Source organism: Natrix helvetica (genome assembly GCF_964273705.1).
Source record: "Natrix helvetica genome assembly, chromosome: 2".
Lineage (NCBI taxonomy): Eukaryota > Metazoa > Chordata > Lepidosauria > Squamata > Natricidae > Natrix > Natrix helvetica.
The window spans coordinates 265,493,063-265,513,178 of record NC_138552.1 but is presented as its reverse complement, the minus strand read 5'-3'; the positions used below and the strand labels follow the sequence as shown (position 1 = coordinate 265,513,178).

Sequence of the window (20,116 nt, the reverse complement as noted above, 5' to 3'; positions counted from 1 at the left end):
CTTTTTGCCAAGTATAATTATTTGATACTTATGAGATCTATAGCAATTCAGTTCAGTTCACTTTTATGCTAGCCCACCGACATCCATTGTGACTTACTCACAAGGGTGCCTTAATGCCACTTTTGTGACAAAACATTGTTGTAAAATTTAACAGAAGACCTATAGCTGAAGAGTTTTCAGGCACTTATAGCTTGGCCATATTTTTGGCTGCTTAAGAATAGAATATACGGTATAATTTTATCAGAATAGGCTTCATTGAATTAAATGACATTCCCTGCCTGCCCTCCTCCAAAATCCATAGTCAGATTCTTTCATAATTTGTGAAGAAAGCAAAAAAGAGAAGAAAAGTGTATATAATTGGGAACCAAAATCAATGTATGAATAGATATAGGGAAGCTGTTCTAGGAAAGACAGGTAAAGAACTGCCATTTCATTCTAAAAGATCAGTGAAATATAAATGTTTTGTATTTAAAAAAGAAATTTAGGCTGGCATACCTACTGTTAGTTAGGGTAGTTTTTGGAAAAGCTTTACAAAAGCCTTGCTCTGGGTGTTTTATTCAGCCAGTTCCTGTCTTGGAAAGCATATTAAGAGATAGTTTGCCAACTAGGAGCTTGGAGAAAATCCTATCTACTTGGCTGCATTTATGGAAGCGTGAGCGATTGAGACTTATTTTTAAACAAAGCCATTGGAAAATAGCTGATGTGCACTAGAAAATATATGATTATACTGCCTGATTCTTTGCTGTGACACTGGGGAATGGGTAGTTTGAGAAATGGAAAGTCTCCAGTCCAAAAATCACTATTACACATTTAGAATTTTAGGGGCAGGGTTTTTCAGTAATTTTGGAATGCTCTCCTTTTTCTTTTTTAAAAAATAAACATTTCTTGCATTGAGTTCCAAGTTCTTTCCATAGTCTTGGTTATCTGGAAATTTATCAATGCAAATCAGAGGTGGGTTGCTCCCGGTTCGGCTGGCAGCAACCCAGGCCTGCCACACACACACACACCGAAACGGTTCCCTCGCCGCTGCTGGGATGCCGCCATTTTGGATTTTAGTGACTGTGTGTACGCAGTTCACTGTAAATTGTTCTGCGCATGCGTATTTATATTTTTATAAATAAGGTAGTGAATATATGCAATACATCTTCCTCCTATTTTCCCCACAACAACTCTGTGAGGTGGGCCAAGAGAGTGTAACAGGCCCAAGTTTGAAATTATTTTAAAAAACAAAGGAATTGAACCAGTGGTGGGTTTCAAAAAATTTTTAGAATCTCTTCTGTAGGTATGGACAGCTTTGTGGGAGTGGCTTGCCAGCCATGTGACTGGGTGGGAGTGGCTTGCCAGCCATGTGACTGGGTGGGAGTGGCTTGGCAGTCATGTGACCGGGTGGGCATGGCCAACTTGTAAAATATGGTGAAACTCACTTAACAACACTCTTGCTTAGCAACCAAAGTGTTGGCTCAGAAACTCTGGCATTTGAAGCACGCAAGTCAAAACTGTCAAGTTACAAGACCCTTGCACCCCTAACCCTTCAGAAAAAAAACCCCAGGGCTGTTCAAACTTGACAGCTTTAAGACTTTAAGGTTTAGATAGGACACTTAGAGGCAGGCGGGGGGATTGGTGAGCCAGCCAATTAGAGAGCGGTGAGCGGGGCAAGCGTGGTGTGGATGGGCAGGGGGAAGGAGCTGGAACCGGTTCTAAACAGCACTGTAGATTTGTGGAACCTCTTCTATAGAAGAGGTTAGAACTGGCAGGAACCCACCCCTGGATTGAACTATCATGGAAATAAAACATTTACTATTTCATTATTTATAAAGATGAGGTAATAAATTTTATTTCAATCCATTTATTAATGGAGATCTCAGAACAAGATTTTTCCTGTGGCAATAATATCTAGTAACCCAATTAAATGTCAGGTGGGTTGTACCTTTTAGCCAAGCAAACTCTCCTGTTGTTTTTTTATTGCTGCTTTGTTGTTCATTTTGAGTATCATTGGATAATTTGGAAGACATGATCGCTCATTTAATGCTTTCCTCTGAGGCATGTTGTTTCACAAAAAATTTGAAAGTCTCAACTTGCTTTCAACTTTATTGAGAAAATGTGCCAAATGTTCTCTTTAAAAAATTTGGATAGACTCAGATATCATGCTTAAAATCATAATGTGGTTTGTTTGTAGCATGGTGCAATGTAAGAATAAGCCACCAAGTTTTATCAACCATGGTTTTGGTATAGCACAATGCAAACATATTTGCATGACCACATTTTACAGGATAAGCCATAATTAACTAGTTTAACAGAACATACAGTATAAGGCAGAAACCAAAAAAATTACATTATGTGTGAACCCCACCAGTTGCTGTGGATTAGACTATGCCTTCCCGCCTATTTTCTGAATTGATTTGTTTTCTTCTGACCAAAACCTCTGGTAAGAATGAATGAGGTGGGTCTGTGGAGAAAATGGCAGGATGCAATCCATATTCATCACCAGAAATCCTTGGGAGATTCTTTCACTTACACCTAACCCAGGTGGGGGCAGGGGAAGGTCATGGATTTTAGGTTCCAGTTGTTGAATGCTTTTGTCCAGAGCAAAAGGTCATGAGATAAAAATGGTCGATTCTTGCTTTCTGTGTTGCTAAGAGATGGCGATATCTGTCCCTTTTGCCCTGTATTTGCTCACCTGCTAAATGCCAGCACTCACCAAAAAAATCCAGCAGAATTAACTGTTTGTTAGCTACCATCAACTATACTGTACCCCTCGATATGAAAGTTTGTATTATGAATCTTTAAGTTTTAGCTTTTTTTCTCTGCTCATTAACCTCATTTAGTATGAGGAAAGAATAGTGGATCTGTAAAGCATTCAAGGCTAGGTAAGTTCAGAGACTACCTCATCGTTCCATCAAATGAAAAAAGAGAGAGCATTGATATCACTGCATAGTATTTTTGCTTTTTTCCAGAGGGGGGGGGAAAGTAAGGATGTTGCACAGAGATTGGTTGCAGAGCAATAATATTTGGCTCAAAACAAAATAATGGTAACAATTTTGATCGCAAACAATCTGGAACAATTGTTTTATGTATGCAGAATACATTGCTCCAAATCCATACAGACTTTATTGACTGATTGACTTGAGTTTATTAGCGGCATGATTCCAATAGACTCTTCCATTGCTTGATCTTCAAACCCTTAGTCATGGAAGTTTATTAGATGACACTGGGCCAGTTAGTCTCTCTCGATGGAAGGTATACTGTGATAGTGGGAAAAACAGAAGGAACAAGTGATATGTATGCTGCCTTGAGTTTCTGAACACATGGTAGGATGTACATCTAACAAATAAATAAGGAATGCATGCTGGTGATAAGACCTGTACTCCAATAAAGTTAGAAGTAGGATACTAAACTGAAATTCTACAGCTTAGAGACAATATGTTCCTGAATAGCTATTTTAGGCCCAGTGGTCAAAGAGGACTGTTGCTTCATTGTCTTCAATGTAGTTGGGTGGGCTGTTGTTGAGAAGATGGATCTGAAAAGTGGTCCATCATTGCTCCTCTTTTATGTCTCTTGTATGTAAGTGCAATTCATATTGTTAGAGCTAAGCATGTGAATGTCTGTGTATGTGCATACAATACATGGATGCACATATTTATGTATTTATTTATGGCTGCCCACCTTAAGAAACCAACACTTAATGGCTCACAAACCAAACTTCATAAAAACAATATATGGGTGTATCTACCTGGCTGGCAATTCTCTCTGTTTGCTATGCTGAGTTACAAGCTGTTCACATATTTCTAAATACTGCTTTCCACATATTTCTAAATACTGCTTTCACCCTCCCCTTTTATGGCTACCAACAATTTCCAAATTTAACAAAGCACTTTGCAAGGTGGACTTTCTAAATGTACAGGTCCATCTCTCTCTGGGACCACATTAGGAACACAGAATGTACTCTTGGTCACTACTGGAAGTGCCTTTTAATCCTGCTTGTTTCCCTCCTTCAAGCCTAGTCTAAACAGATATCTTAAGAAAGAGACTGCTTAATTGCCAAGACAACTTGTGATAACACTATTCCCCCCCTCTCCCTTTCCAACTTAAACCTTCCAAAACGGTCCCTGGAGCCTGATTCCAGGACTGGAGCAGCCCCTAATGAACACTCAGGGAATTAGAAGTCACTGATAAGGCCCTGCCTTTTATAGTTTTAATTTCATAGCAATAGTCACAGCTTCCTGATAAGGAAAGCATACACTGGATTGTACTGCACTCCCTGTTTCATAGCTTAGAGGCCTTGGGTGAGTTGGCATCCATCAAAATGCTTTTTGCAATTTACATGAATACGCTGATGCCTGGTGATAAGGAAAAGTGTAAGTCAACAGAGTTGTGGCTGTAATTGGGTGTTACCTGTTTAGATATTCTGGGCTGTTATCTCAGGATCATTTCACTGGCTCTGTTGAACTTCAGCTTCACCCTTGTTAGGGTTGAAAAGCTTTGCAACCTGTGTACCATTCCAGCTCCCTGTAAAGGGCATTTGGCAGTCTTCATACAGCATTCCGTGCCTCTGGCATTTCCTGGAATTCTCAGAGTGGCATTCCCAGGGGCCAACTGGGGATGGCTCTTATAGATTTATGGAATCCTAAAGTTAAAGGAGGCCTTTTAAGGCCATCCAGTTGACTTAAGGACTCAATGCAAAAACGTTTCATGAATTCAAGTCTCTTCAAGAGGTCTACATACAAACCCTCTCATTGGCTTGTTAACTGATCTTATTCTTAGGCGGTGTCTCCTAAAATTGGATTTCCTGGACCTTAAATCTGTTGGATTTAGTCTTGCCCTGTAGGACAGTAGTGAGAAAAAAAATCTTGCCTATTAGTTAAGAGCCATTCAGGTACAATTAGCCCTTGACCTATGACCACAATTGAGCCCAAAATTTGTGTTGCTAAGCAAGACAGTTGTTAAGTGAATTTTGCCCCGTTTTACGCCTTTTCTTGCCACAGTTGTTAACTGAATCATTGCAGTTGTTAAGTGCAATCTGACTTCCCCATCGACTTTGCTTGTCAGAAGTTGGCAAAAGGTGATCACATGACCCTGGGACACTGCAATAGTCATAAATATGAGACAGTTGACAAGCATCTGAATTTTGATCATGTAACCCAGTGTGAAAAACGGTCATAAGTCACTTTTTCAGTGGTGTTGTAACTTTGAATGGTCACTAAACAACAGTTGCAAATTGAGGACTGCCTATATTTGTTGTCGCTGTTGCTGTTGTTATTGAAGGTGAATATACATGTCCCAAGAGAATGTTGCAGGATCCAATCTGGGTCAGTCACCAGGACCAGGGTTTTAGTCCTCCAAGCTTTCGGACTCGTAGTGGAACCAATCCTTGGGGAACTTCACTCATACATGATGATGGGAGAGAAGTTGCCCTGAGGATGGGCTCCAGCATGAGTCCAAAAGCTTGCAAGACTAAATTTCTGGTTCCAATGACCAACCCAGATTAGATCCTGCATTATAATATTTATCTGAATATATGAACTGTCCAAATCCAATGACTCTGGGTAGGGTAAGATACTAAGTGTTCACATCTGGCTCTGTAAATCTATTTCATAATCACAATTTGTCCACAGTTTTACTATTTGTTTCAGCTGTGAAAAGAATATTTGAACACAAAAGGCGATGCTAGAGGCGGCCCCTAGATCAGTGCCTATTGATTTCTAGCTACTTGAATCACAATCAGGAATGGAAGGGAAACACTAGCTAGCCTGACTCAATGATTCAAATCCTGCCTACTAGTACACTTCAGATTTTCGGGTAACTATTCCTTTACCACTAACAATGCTGCTAAGATTGAAGTGCAAAGCATCGGTAGATCTTTATTCCCTGCGTATTCCATAGTACGTTAGCAGTCTAATGATCTTTTTATGCATGTATGTATGTATGTCTTGCCTTTATTTTTACAAAAAACTCAAGGCAGTGAATGTATCCAATAGACCTCATCCTCCTATTTTCCCCACAACAACAATCCTGTGCGGTGATTTGGGCTTAGAGAGAGTGACTTGTCCAAGGTCACCCAGGTGTCTTTCATAACAAGGGAAGGACTAGAACTCATAGTCTCCCACTTTCTAACCTGGTGCCAACACCGCTAGACCAAACTAGCGATGATGATGATGATGATGATGATGATGATGATGATGATGATGATACCTAGGATGCTGGCAGCAACCCGTATCAACCATTAGCACCAATCAATGGTATTTGTGATACATTTTAAATGTCCAGTTGACTGAATTTCATGTTTAAGGAATAAAAGAGATGATGATGATGATGATGATGATGATGATGATGATGATGATGATAATAATAATAATAATAATAATAATAATAATAATAATAATAATAATAATAATTCAAAGAAAAGACGAACCAAGCTGTTCATGGCTTGGATAGACTATAAGAAAGCGTTTGATTCAGTTCCCCACAGCTGGATCAAGAAATGCCTGAAAATCTTTGGCATCAGCAGCAATATACAAAAATTCATGGAAACTTCAATGAACATCTGAAAAACAAATCTTATGGCTAATGGAGAAGAACTGGGTGAAGTTGAAATTAAACGAGGCATTTTCCAGGGTGATTCCCTTTCACCCCTACTTTTTATATTCTCAATGCTACCACTGACAATCCTTTTGAAGAAGGTGAACTGTGGATATGAACTTGCAAAGAAAGGACTGAAAAGTTCACACTTGGTGTACTGTACATGGATGATTTGAAGCTGTTTGGTAAAACAAAAGCTGAACTGAATTTAGTAATTGAAAGCACAAAAGAATTTAGCCAAGACATTGGTATGCAATTTGGAATTGACAAATGTGCAACAATGACAACCAAGGCAGGGAAGGTCCTTGAAGATGATGGAAAACAACTTGAGAATGAAGAAATGATAAAGGCAGTAAAACCAGAAGAAGGCTACAAGTAGTTGGGGATTTTAGAGGCCTCTGACTTAATATATAATAAAGTCAAGGAATTAACCTCAGCCAAATACATTCGATGAATTTGCAAGATATTAAAGTCCAAACTGAGTGGAGGAAACATCATAAAAGCCATAAATACCTGGGCTATACCTGTAATTCGATACTCTGCAGGAATAATTGACTGGACCCAGATGGAGTTGGACAATTTGGACAGAAAAACAAGGACGCTTATGACAATGAATCATGCTTTGCACCCTAAAAGTGATGTTGACCGATTGTATCTACCAAGAGCAGAGGGTGGTCAAGGACTCCTACAAGTAAAGCAGATTGTGGAAGAAGAAAGACACAGCTTGAATGATTACATCCAGAAAAGTTAAGAACCAATGATTAAGGAAGTAAATAAAGGAGGCCTTTTGAAGACAACTAAGTTAAAAGCTGAATATAAGAAAGAAGTAATTGAGAATTGAGCTGAAAATTGGAAAAGCAAAGCTATGCATGGCCAATACTTGAAAAGTATTGAAGGCAAAGCTGATCAAAAACTAACTTGGAACCGGTTAAGATCAGCAAGGTCCGTTGTTAATAAGGCCCCCCTCATCCATGACCTGGTTTCTGAGGGGGAGCCGGACCTTGCAGGGATCACGGAAACCTGGTTGGGCCACGAGGGGGGTGTGCCCCTCGTGGAAATGTGCCCACCAGGATACCGTGTATTCCATCAGCCTCGTGCCCGGGGTAGGGGTGGTGGGGTAGCGGTCATTATACGGGAAGTCCTGGCACCGAGAGAATTGACCGTACCTCAGATATCCGGATGTGAGACTCTAGGTGTGAGATGGGGCCCAGGGAGTCAGTTGGGCCTGCTGATTGCATACTTGGCTCCTCGCTATGCTTCAGCGGCCCTGCCAGAGCTCCTCGAGGTGATTGCGGAGGTGGCAGTTGAGACCCCTAGACTATTAGTCATGGGGGACTTCAACTTGCCATCGACGGGTGAATCATCCGAGGTAGCCCAGGAGTTCATGGCTTCCATGACAGCCTTGGACCTGACCCAAATAATTCAGGGCCCCACACACGAGGGAGGACACATGCTGGACCTTGTTTTTATCTCTGGTCGATGGAAGAGTGATCTGGGAATAGGGGATCAGGTGATCACTCCCCTGTCATGGTCAGATCACTCGCTTCTCCGGCTGGACTTCCCTGACGCCACCCCCCATCGCGGGGAGGCGGAACCAGAAGATCTTAGATGGTTCCGCCCCAGGCGACTGATGGAACCAGATAGGTTCCAGACGGAGCTTGGGCCACCTCCTGTTGCCCTGACCCGCTCCCGGACGGAGGACCTGGTGGCCACATGGAACAGTGCGGCGGCTGGGGCCTTGGACCGGGTAGCGCCCTTGCGGCCTCTCCGGTGGCAGCGAACCACCCTGGCCCCTTGGTTTTCCGAGGAGCTGAGGGTGATGAAGCGCCACAAGAGACGCCTAGAGAGCAGATGGAGATCCTCTCGTGCCGAATCTGACCGAACACAGGTAAGAGCCCATTTACGGACCTACCTTGTGGCACTAAGGGTGGCTAAACGTCGATATTATGCCACCCTTATTGCGTCTGCAGAAAACCGCCCTGCCGCCCTGTTCCGGGTGACCCGCTCCCTCCTTTCACAGAGGTCGCGGGAAGCCCCTTTACAGGGGAGGGCAGAGGAATTTGGGGAATATCTGCAGGACAAAATCGCTCAGATCCGGAGCGAATGGGTCCCCTTCAGTGATCGTGAGGAGACACCGGAGGCGAGTCTTTAGGTACCTATCTGGGAGGAGTTTGACTCTGTTGCCGCCGAGGATATGGACAGGCTACGCGGGCGACTGCGGGCCACCACATGTTTATTGGACCCGTGCCCCTCCTGGCTTGTACTGGCAACCTGGGAGGTTACACGTGACTGGCTCCTGGGTCTGGTGAACGCCTCGCTGGAGGAGGGGTTCCTGCCAACCGCCTTGAAAGAGGCGGTGGTGAGGCCCCTACTTAAGAGGCCTTCCCTAGACCCAGTTGAGTTAGCCAATTATCGTCCTGTCTCCAACCTTCCCTTCTTAGCGAAGGTTGTTGAGAGTGTGGTGGCGCAGCAGTTTCCTCGACACCTGGAGGAAATTACTTATCTAGACCCGCGCCAGTCCGGTTTCCGACCGGGTCACAGCACAGAGACGGCTTTGGTCGCGTTGGTGGATGATCTCTGGAGGGCGAAAGATGGGGGCTGTTCCTCCATCTTAGTCCTGTTAGACCTCTCAGCGGCTTTCGATACCATCGACCATGGTATCCTATTGCATCGTCTGGAGGGGATGGGGGTGAGGGGCACTGTTTTGCGGTGGTTCTCCTCCTTCCTCTCCGGTCGGACGCAATGTGTGTTGGCGGGAGAGCAGAGATCGACCCTGAGGCCGCTCACGTGTGGAGTGCCACAGGGGTCAGTCCTCTCCCCTCTCCTGTTCAACACATACATGAAACTGCTGGGCGAGATCATTCGAGGATTCGGGGTTGAGTGCCATCTGTATGCAGATGACACTCAGTTGTACATTTCTACCCCGAACCACCCCAACGAAGCCATCGAGGTGATGTCCCGGTGTCTGGAAGCCGTGCGGGTCTGGATGGGCGACAACAGACTCAAACTCAACCCTTCCAAGACGGAGTGGCTGTGGCTACCGGCGCCCCGCTTTAGCCAATGTGTTCCATCTCTGGCCATTAGGGGGGAACAACTGCCCCCAGTGGATAGGGTACGCAATTTGGGCGTCCTCCTAGATTCCCGGCTGTCGCTAGATGATCATGTGACAGCCGTGGCTAGGGGGGCATTCCACCAGGTTCGCCTGATGCGCCAATTGCATCCCTTACTGGAGCAGGATGCCCTTTGCACAGTCACCCATGCCCTAGTGACTTCTCGCCTTGATTACTGTAACGCTCTCTACATGGGGCTCCCCTTGAGATGCACCCGAAGGCTCCAGCTGGTCCAGAATGCAGCCGCGCGGGTTATTATGGGGAGTACTAGGTACTCCCATGTAACACCTTTCCTGCGCGAGCTGCACTGGCTACCTGTGGCCTTTCGGGTGCGTTTCAAGGTGTTGATCGTCATCTTCAAAGCGCTCCATGGCTCGGGACCTAGTTATTTGCGGGATCGCATTCTACCCCATACATCCCTGCGACCAATCCGCTCTCACAGAGAGGGCCTCCTCCGGGTACCATCCGCTAAACAGTGCGGGCGGGCGGTGCCTAGGAGTAGGGCCTTCTCTGTGATGGGCCCAACCCTCTGGAACGACCTCCCCCCCCGATATTAGAACCACCTCTGATCTCCGCTCCTTCCGCAAGAAACTCAAGACCCACCTGTTTCGAGTAGCTGGTCTGGCCTAATTATAATTATAATCGTAACTGTATTTAACATCTATTACTAACTTTCCTGGATGGCTTTTTAAATTTTATATTGGGGTTTTAAACGGGTTTTAAAATTGTTTTTTAATTATTTAAATTGGTTTTGGGGTTTTATATACAGACAGTGTGTGTGTGTTGTTTCTGCTCTATGTCTTATGTTATTTTCTGTTGTTTTGATTATGAATGGTCTGTACACCGCCCCGAGTCCCTACGGGGAGAGGGGGCGGTCTATAAATTAAATAAACTATAACTAAACTATAACTATAGGAGTACTGAAAAAAGAAACAGAAGGCTTTATTTTGGCAGCTTAAGAACAAACTGCATGAAGGCAAAAATTCAACATGTTACCACCAACAGCAAATGTCACCTCTGTAATGAGGAAGATGAGACAGTTGACTACTTGATCAGCGGGTGCAGCAAAATTTCACAAACTGACTACCTACAATGCCATGACTGCATTGCTAAGATTATTCACTGGAAATTGTGCCAAAAGTTTGGATTTGAGTACAGCAAAAATCACTGGGACCATCAGATTGAGACGGTTTTAGAGAATGAGAAAGTCAAGATCTTGTGGTACTTCAGAATCCAGACTGACAGGAACTTGGCATACAACACACCTGACATAACAATAATTGAAAAGAAAAAAGTATGGTTCATTGACATTGCAATACCTGGTGATGCACGAATTGAAGATAAACAGCAAGAAAAAAATCACAAAATACCGGGACTTGCAAATTGAGGTTGAGCGACTGTGGAAAAAGAAATCATGTGTTTTCCCAATTATAATTGGTGCCCTTGGAGCAATACCTAAAGGGCTACCTTGCTATTTGAAAATTCTAAATTTACCTGACTTGATTCTGACTCTACAAAAAACCACCCTACTTGGAACAACTTATATCCTCCAACATTACCTTAACAGTTCCTAGGTCCTTGGTTAGGACTCGAGCTGTTGAGCTACCAAGCAGCCCCAAAGGCTGTGAATCTCACCAAAGATTATCATCATCATCATCATCATCATCATCATCATCATCATCAGCCATTATTGTGTTCAAATTATATTGAAATAGCTAAAGTGAGGGTTCTTTAAAAAGATGAGTTGGTAACACCTTGGACAAGAGACCTCTATTTCGGTTGGGTCTTTGCCCTGCCAAGAGGTAATGTTCTCTGATATTGCCAAGGAACTTTCACATCAAGATTGGCAGGCAGAAAAGGGGAAATATGCAGACTCTCACCTCAACCTAAGCTTGGGCGATCTCTTCCTAAAGAAGAGGAGGAATTCTGATTGTCAGGGAAAAGACTTCCTCCCCACTCTATTATGCTCCCAGTCTCTACAGGGAAAGTAGCATTGTGTGAGAAATAGGGAGAAAATGTGTGCGGCTTAACTCACCTAACAATTTTTCCCACTTCTGTGCCACTGAAGGATTCTATGGAGCCAATTAAAGGGCTACCCATCCCAAATGTTTTTCCATCTGCAGGGTAAATGTTTCAGCCACCCTGAGAACTTCATTCAACAAGCTGCATTAACAGAGGGATGCAATTAAGATCAAGTGAGGCACTAATACCACTCTATAAAGCTTTAGTAAGACCACACCTACAATACTGCATCCAGTTTTGGTCACCACACTATACAAAAGATGTTGAGAGTCTAGAAAAAGTGCAGAGAAGAGCGACCAGGATGATTAGAGGACTGGAGACTAAAACATATGAAGAACGGTTACAGGAACTGGGCATGGCTAGTCTAGTGAAGAGAAGGACCAGGGGAGACATTATAGCAGTGTTCCAATATTTGAGGGGCTACCATAGAGAGGAGGGGTTCAAGCTATTTTCCAAGGCACCTGAAGGCCAGACAAGAAATAATGGATGGAAACTGACCAAGGAGAGAATCAATCTAGAAATAAGGAGAAATTTTCTGACAGTGAGAGCAATCAACCAATGGAACAGCTTGCCTTCGGAAGTTGTGGGAGCTTCATTATTGGAAGCTTTCAGGAAGAGATTGGACTGCCATTTGTCAGAAATGGTACAGGGTCTCCTGCTTGGGAAGGAGGGTTAGACTAGATGATCTACAAGGTCCTCTCCAATTTTATTAATCTAATCTAAACATTGGAAGATGGGAAAGGATCAAGCTCATGGTATCTCTTGTATGAAAAATGGAAAATATTCTTATGCCAAACCGTTCTTAGGACTACAGACACATTCTCTACTTTTATAATGAAACCATAAACATTTAAATTCAAAAAGCTTTAATAACTGATCCCCTCCATGGATTGCTGCTGTCGTTTTAATTTTGTGCTGTTGCTCTCTTTTGTATATTTATTCTTAAAAGTGCAGCTATAAACTTCTCTATTAAGTAGTACATTCCACTATAAACCCAGCCCTTATAAATTAGTTGTTGTTGTTTTTTAACTATTTTTAAAAGAAACTTCCACTAGTTTCTTCTCCAGCCTTTCTTGTGTTGGGCTATATGATTTTTCTACTTCCAAGGAGTTATTGATTAATTTTACATGGGTTGGGAAGACTTAAAAAATAGCTTAAAAAGTTTCCCATCTATAGTCAATTTCAGTTCATTTTATCACCTTGGGACTCCATCTTTTCATTGTGATGCATGCGTTATTGAAGCCAAAAATGCTAAGGATAATTAAGGCGTTGGGTTCTAACAGAGCTCCTTTTTTGTGGAAGTCATCCAAATATATTATCTCTGCTGCAGAATGCTTGCAGCCCAGACATCATTTGCATTTCTTTCTTTCCTAGGGCCAGAGAAGTTAAAAATGAAAATGACCAGACCCCTGGTCTATAATTAAACTAAGAGACTCAAACTGATTTGCAAAAAGTCGATGGCATCCTGTCCACTCTGCAGCATTTTTATTCGATTCTTATAATTTTTATTTCAGTTCTTATGATCCAGGGTGTCAACAATTTACAGATAAAGAGAATCATATCTCTTGTAAAAGATACGTGTTCTCTTCCCTGAGGCTTGTCCATACAGAGACAGACCCATGATGGAATGCCTGGGCTGTATGCATAAGATGCCTAGGTTCATTTCAGACAAATAAAAGCTCACGTTAATAGAGTTAGGAGAAGAGAAAAGAGTAAATATTATATAATATCGACACAGAAAGGCAGTACCACATACTATATATGTCAGAGTTTTGGCAGCGTGACTATTATTATGAGATAAATCCAGGAACAAAACATAAAACACAACACACAGAGCCTTTAGACAATTAATAGTGGTTTATATACAAAATACATAAACATACAAATGCAGACATAAATTCCCTTACCACCCAGCTACGGACACAAAGAGAGAAAATGAAATAAATGTTGAGAGAGAGAAATGCTCTCTCTAATAACCACCTATATTTATATAAATATAGACATGTGTGTGGACCTCATCAGAGTCTTAAAAGGGCGATACCATAGTAGCAATGTATCAGCCTCATTGCAAACAGCTTCCGGTTTACAACCTTACATCAGCTGGCAGATATTAAATCCTTATTACCTGACAATATAGTTGAAGAAGATGCCATTATTATTATTATTATTGTCATTGTCTGCATCAGGGGCACAGCTTTGGGGAGGCATCATTAACTCAGAAAATAATATATTTGGGATCACATGACCACAAATAGGTGGAACTAGTACAAATATGCTTTATATTTTAACAGTTAGCAAGCTTACACACACACAATTAATACATTTAGTAAATTTATTTAATAATGTTAATAATAATAATAATAATAATAATAATAATAATAATAATAATAATAATAATAATAATAATAATAATAATAATAATAATAATAATAATAATAATAATAATAATAATAACTCACCTGTTCCGACTAGCTGGCCTGGCATGATTATAAATGTTACATCTATGAACTCCTGGTAGTATATTCTCATCTGGTTATTTTAAGGGTAATGTTTTAGTTTTAATTGTTTTTAGGGCTTTTAGCCTCATATTTATTCTTTTGTACAGGACTCTTAATTTTAACCTCCTCCACATACATACATATATTTATGGCTCTATTTATATTTGTATTTTATCTGTGATTTATTGTGGACTGTACACCGCCCCGAGTCCCTTTTTGGGAGAGGGGGCGGTTTAGAAATGTGAATAAATAAATAATAAATAAATAAATAAATGTATCAATTTATTATAGTAAATAAAAATTTATTTAATAATTAAAATTATGTAATAAATTTATTCACCAATACATTTAAATAAGCAAATAAACAAATAAAATACTTTCTATTCTTGAAATAATTTTTCTCTCTTTTACATTAAAAATTACAGTTTGGTAGAAAATTTTACAGAAACTCCAGGAATGCAGCCAGCTTTATAATGGCTCCATCATAACCCAATAGACACAAATAAATGTTTCTATTCTTCAACATAACTGACAATCCACAGAAATGCCATCCTTGTGTGTTTCAAGCAGATCCATGTAAGAAAACATTTTAATGGGAGTGTTGCCCACTAATTCAGCATCTTATTTTTTTTAAATCTTCTTCCAAAAAGGATAGGTAAATCTTTTGTTCAGTCCAACATTACATCTTCCCATTCTGTATCTACAACAGGCCTCTGATATGTTGGGATACACAGTGGGGCCTTTATAAGATTTATATATGGATTTTCAAAGACAGTAACATATGTGACATTTCATTGAAATAAAGATAAATTGCTATCTTGGAAAATTATTCAACAAATTTGTAGCTGCTAGATATGCTTACTAAAATGAAAAACTTGGTATATATCTGCAGTTGGTAATAGAGATGAGGAAAGAGCACCTCCTGGAGCCATGTTGCAAATGAAATTGGACTGGATGGAATGGTGCTGCAATCCAGATATGAAAGAATTGAGCTCTTTGCATTGTTAGAGCAGAAACAGGAGTCAGACTCCAAATAACCACTGTTGAGAATGATGGGATGATGGGGGAGGGCAGAGTAGAAGAATCCTTCTGAAGTATGTATTGAAACTGTATAGTCTACATTGACTGAATTTTAAGATTTATTGTTTCAAGGCATCTGGAAGATAACAGGCTAAGGAAGCCAAGTTCAGGATCAATGGAAAGGGAAAGAGGCCAATATATCCTGGTCAAAAGATTGGCATTGGAACAGGGCATTATCCTTCCATTCATTACCTCCTGGTAATTCACACAAATCTCATCTAGCTTATTCCAGGAGCTTGCCATGGTTGTTCAGTCATCTTGAAGTTTCTGATAACTCCCTCTGCTACTTTCTTGCTATCTAATCTGTACAACCCTAACAATCAATTAGACAACTCTGGACTTTCTTCTCTTTTTTTGTTCTTAAGCTTCTAGGAGGGCACCAATCACTAACCACCGATAGGGATATCTCTGGATGGCTATTGACCGTGGGTGGGGTTTCTTGTAATCAATTGTTTATCCTTTGTTTGGACTGACTGAACAAGCAAAGGGTTACAGATGATAGGGTGGGTTCCATCCTCCCCCCGAAGTGAGGATTTGCATTTAATTTTAAAAAATGTTGCAACCCGTCACTATAGAATGTGCAAATTGTCCTGTCTAGACAAAGAGACCACTGCAGAGGGGGAAAGTAATAAGACAAATTTGGCTGAGAAGCAGAGCTATTGGACTTGCTCTTTCCAAGGCCATGCAGCTCAGGGTCTCCTGGGGGAGACAAATATCGGGGTTGAATAAAGATGAACGAACAAGCAAAAGTGGGCATAGATAAAGAATTTATTCACCTCTAACTAGAGCAGCTGTAAGAAGAATCTGTTAGTTTCATGAGACCGACCAGTAGTAGTTTTGCTGTCATGTCTTTTCTAGGACTACTGCAGGCTATGGGTCAGAATAGCCAAAATCCAGGCAGACTGCCTCTTTCCTGGCTTCAGAAGGATTGGGTGAAACTATATCTACCTAAAAAGAAAATATAATCATTTATGCAAATAATGTACAGTGAAAACTTCTGAAAGCTGCTGTGATTCTTTTTTTTTAAGATAAAACCACCATTGCAATGACAATAGGGATTTTTTTTTTTTACTAGTTAAGTAGAACTGAGAACTGGCATCTAACTGAGCTAGCTACAATCAAATGTCGCTGCTTGTTTTCCTTTCAAAGATAGCCAGTAGAATTATGAATCTGAATATATTTCCATAGGCTAGGTTGCAAAGCATATTTAGGCTATTATAAGCCACAGAAAGGAAATTTATGGCCCTCTAAATCTTACTAGGCTACAACTCCCAACATTCTTCATTACTGATTGGTGTTACTGGGAGTTTTAGTTCAGAAACATCTAAATTGCGACTGATACCCCACTCCTTGATATATGGTTAAAAAAATGGGGGGGGGGGGAGTGCATATTTTCAGCTTAAAATAAACTGGAAGAAGTTGAAAGCCTACATTTAGGAATCAAGAGTTATCTTTCAAATCCTAAACTTAACAAATATAGTGCTTCAGAATGAAAGAGTATGCTTGTACGTTGGTTTTTGTATTTATTATTTATTAAACAAATTTATATAGCTGCCTGACTCATACAAAGGTGATTCCAGGCACCTTATATTACAGACACAGTAGAATCTACACCAAGTGGTACAGAACAATTTTGGCACCCTTCATCATTCATTTTACCTGTAAAATACCAAGAGGCTTTCACTGCATTTGTAATCTGTTTTTTAATAATATACATACATATATACATGCATACATACATACATACATACATACATACATATATAAATGTAATGTTTGTTCAAAATCTCAAATCTCCAAAAGTTCTTCATCGATTGCTTTGAAATTTTGACACAACTTTGCATTCGACAACGTGCATGTTTTTATATATGTATATTATATAGATGTCACACCTGTGACAGGTAACAACATGCTTTTGTAAAAACATGCTTTTTTGAAAATCAGCGCCATCTGCTGGACGTAAAACCAACACACGCTATACCACAGCGTTCATTTCTTGACTATAGTATATTCGGAACACTTTGGCCTCTCTCCAGCTTCGTCCTGATGGTCCCTTTATATGTGCGGCTGGGCTGCGGCTGCACCCTTTCCCCTTTCCATCCCTCCTCCGACGAGCTTCACCATTTCTACCAAGGGGAGCCGAAGCCTTTCGGCCTCCCCCTCCTCCCCTCCTGCCAGGACTTTGCTGTCTGTGGTGGGGCGGCGCCTGCCCCATCCCTCGGCTGCCGCCTCCCACCCTTAAGACACCCAGCTCAATGGAGCTCCAGAGGAGGTGGAGGCAGAGCGTCTCCCCAGCCTGGCCGGCTGTGTGCGCTCTCCACCCCCCTCACGGGGAGCCAGCTACGGCCTCGCCAAGGCGGTTCCGACAGGGGGCCAGCGGTGTCAGCCTGAGACGCAGCAGGGCTGAGGCGTTGCTGGGTGCCCCGTGAGGCGGCGACTGCAGCGGCAATGGCGTCTCTGGATGGGGCCACGGCCTGCGGGGGCTGCCTTGCATCCGCGTCGCCAGGGGCGCCTCCTTCCTCCTCCTCCTCCTCCTCCTCCTCCTGCTCCTCAGGGGACGCCGGCCGCCTCCTCTCGCTGCCACCACTGTGTATTTGTGTTACAACCCCTGGTATGCCCAAATATTTATCAGCACAAATACAACACACAGACATATATATAAATTATACACACACACACACACACACACACACACACATTCAAATCACTTTTGAAGGAACCAAATTAATTAATTAATCTCCAAAACTGAACACTTCAACAAGATAATAATTATGGAAGCCATCAAAAGAGAAAAACACCCCCACAACATGAATAAATGTGACGATACCTCTCACCTACTAGACATCTGAAAACCAGCCCTAGTCAACAAACGAGCCCCACCCACTACCCAGGTCTTTACAACACAAAAGAACAACGAACACACAGCCAGTACCTCAGCCACACAGGATGATATGAAACAGCTGACCAATCTACAAACATCAACTCCATCTACCAATCAGGATGCAACTACACAGCCAATCAACCCACTTACAGCAACAAAGCCAGCACTCCACACACACCCCACCAAGATTTATAGAGAGACGGCAGTTCTGACCACGCTTTACTCGCACAAGCATGAAGCCGAAAACACCAGCCTGAAGATGGCGAGTGGGACCTCGCCGAAACGTTGCCAAGACAATCTCAATCTTACACAGGAAAAGACCCGAATACAACAAGACCAGCATACCTACACCCGTGAAAATCTACGTCTTGTAAATCTTCTTGCAAATCAGGAGCCACATTGAAGTAAAAAATGTTCTTTGCAAAAAAAAAAAAAGCAGAATGAATTGAATGGTTAGTTTCAGCTCAATTTGCATTTCCCAAATATGGTCTGATAACTGGTCACCCACCTCTAAATCCAGCCCAAAAAAAGTTCCTGAAAAACGCCCTGGTCCTTAGAAGGAGAAGCAAAAGTCTGCATTCATGAAATACACTTAAGCAAGCTTTTGAAGCTTCTGGATTCCCATAAGATTTATTACTTTTATTATTACTAGATTTGAACTATAAACTAACTAAATGAAGTGACATAGGCACAAAGGCTTTTACCTCCGAGGGTTCAATTCTATGATCCTATGAGCTTCCATTCTAACAGACTGTGATGTGTATTCCAATGTTACACCAGTATCTGTACCAGGTATCTTCAAAGGTAAAGCAATCTGCTCTGTAGTGCATTCTTGGCAGCTCATCACAAACAAAGCAGACCACCTTGCCTTCCTGGCAAAACATCAGAATTCTAGGCAGCCCTTAGAGCTGGACAAATGGAAGGAACTAAAGAGGTCATCAATTCCAACCCCCTGCATACTATATGACTCACATCATTCCATAAAATGACTATTCACAGCCTCTGTCTGAAAAACTCCTCAACATTGGATAAATGTAGAAGAGCATGTTAAGCAACCAAGGTTAACGCTAACCAAGCTTAATATGTTGTGCAAATGCCTTAGCTCTTCAGCTAAGCTGATTAAGGGGGTTGTGTGTACAGCGCAGGCAAGAAGTCTTCATTGCAGATGAATTGCAACACAACAAACTCACTAGCAGAGCTAATGCAATTCTGTGGTGCTCCAATCCAAATATTCACCTTCCTACCTTCTATTTCATGGTCACACTGCCCTGTGATGGGATTATGTGGTCTGTCTTTCTATATGCACAAAGGAAAACCTTGCTCAATCCTTGTAAGGCGCCTGAGGTCCCACCCTACACCAGCCCAAACAAGGATTCCTACAGGCAGCAGGAATACTACTGGGAATATAAGGACTGTGCAATCTCCATTACTTTCGCATATTCCAAATTCCTGAAAAGCTGAGATCACCGGCAGAAGGTTGGAAGAAAAGACCCCCGTCATGATGTTTTCTTTACTCTGCATTGTCTTTCCTCGCAGGACCTTTTGTTTGCATTTGGGGAGGTAAAATAAAGGGGTCTGGATAGGTATGTGCCAATTTGTTCCCCTGCCTACAGATTAACAGAGTTGGAAGGGACCTCGTAGGTCATCTAGTCCAACCCACTCACCCCTGCCGAAGCAAGAGACTCTACACAATTTCTGACACATGGCAGTCCAATCTCTTCTTGAAAGAACTTCCAACTAACTGGTTGGATTCACCTGTGGCCTTGAGAAGCGCCAGTTCTTTCGTTTTTCCAACCTGGCGCCCTCAACAAAGTTAGACACTGGTCACTTTCTCCCCAAACCCCCTTGTGAGTTGGGGTTCGCAAGAGAAGGGCTACCGAAGGGCTTGGAAAGGCCCCGTGTTCAGGGTTTCATTCTCAACTGATACGTTCCCCGACAAGAGTCGTCTG

General features: G+C 42.0%; 1 long non-coding RNA gene across 1 annotated transcript in view; it reads right to left on the bottom strand.

Moving 5' to 3' along the window:
• Positions 1-1,714: 1,714 nt before the first annotated feature.
• The window catches only part of LOC309387338, a 26,359-nt gene continuing 7,957 nt past the window's right edge, over positions 1,715-20,116 (bottom strand). The window contains exons 2-3 of the long non-coding RNA XR_014174585.1: positions 16,063-16,234; positions 1,715-3,242 (exon numbers count right to left, since the gene is read on the bottom strand). This is a non-coding gene — a long non-coding RNA (uncharacterized lncRNA). The remainder of the gene's footprint in view (positions 3,243-16,062; positions 16,235-20,116) is intronic.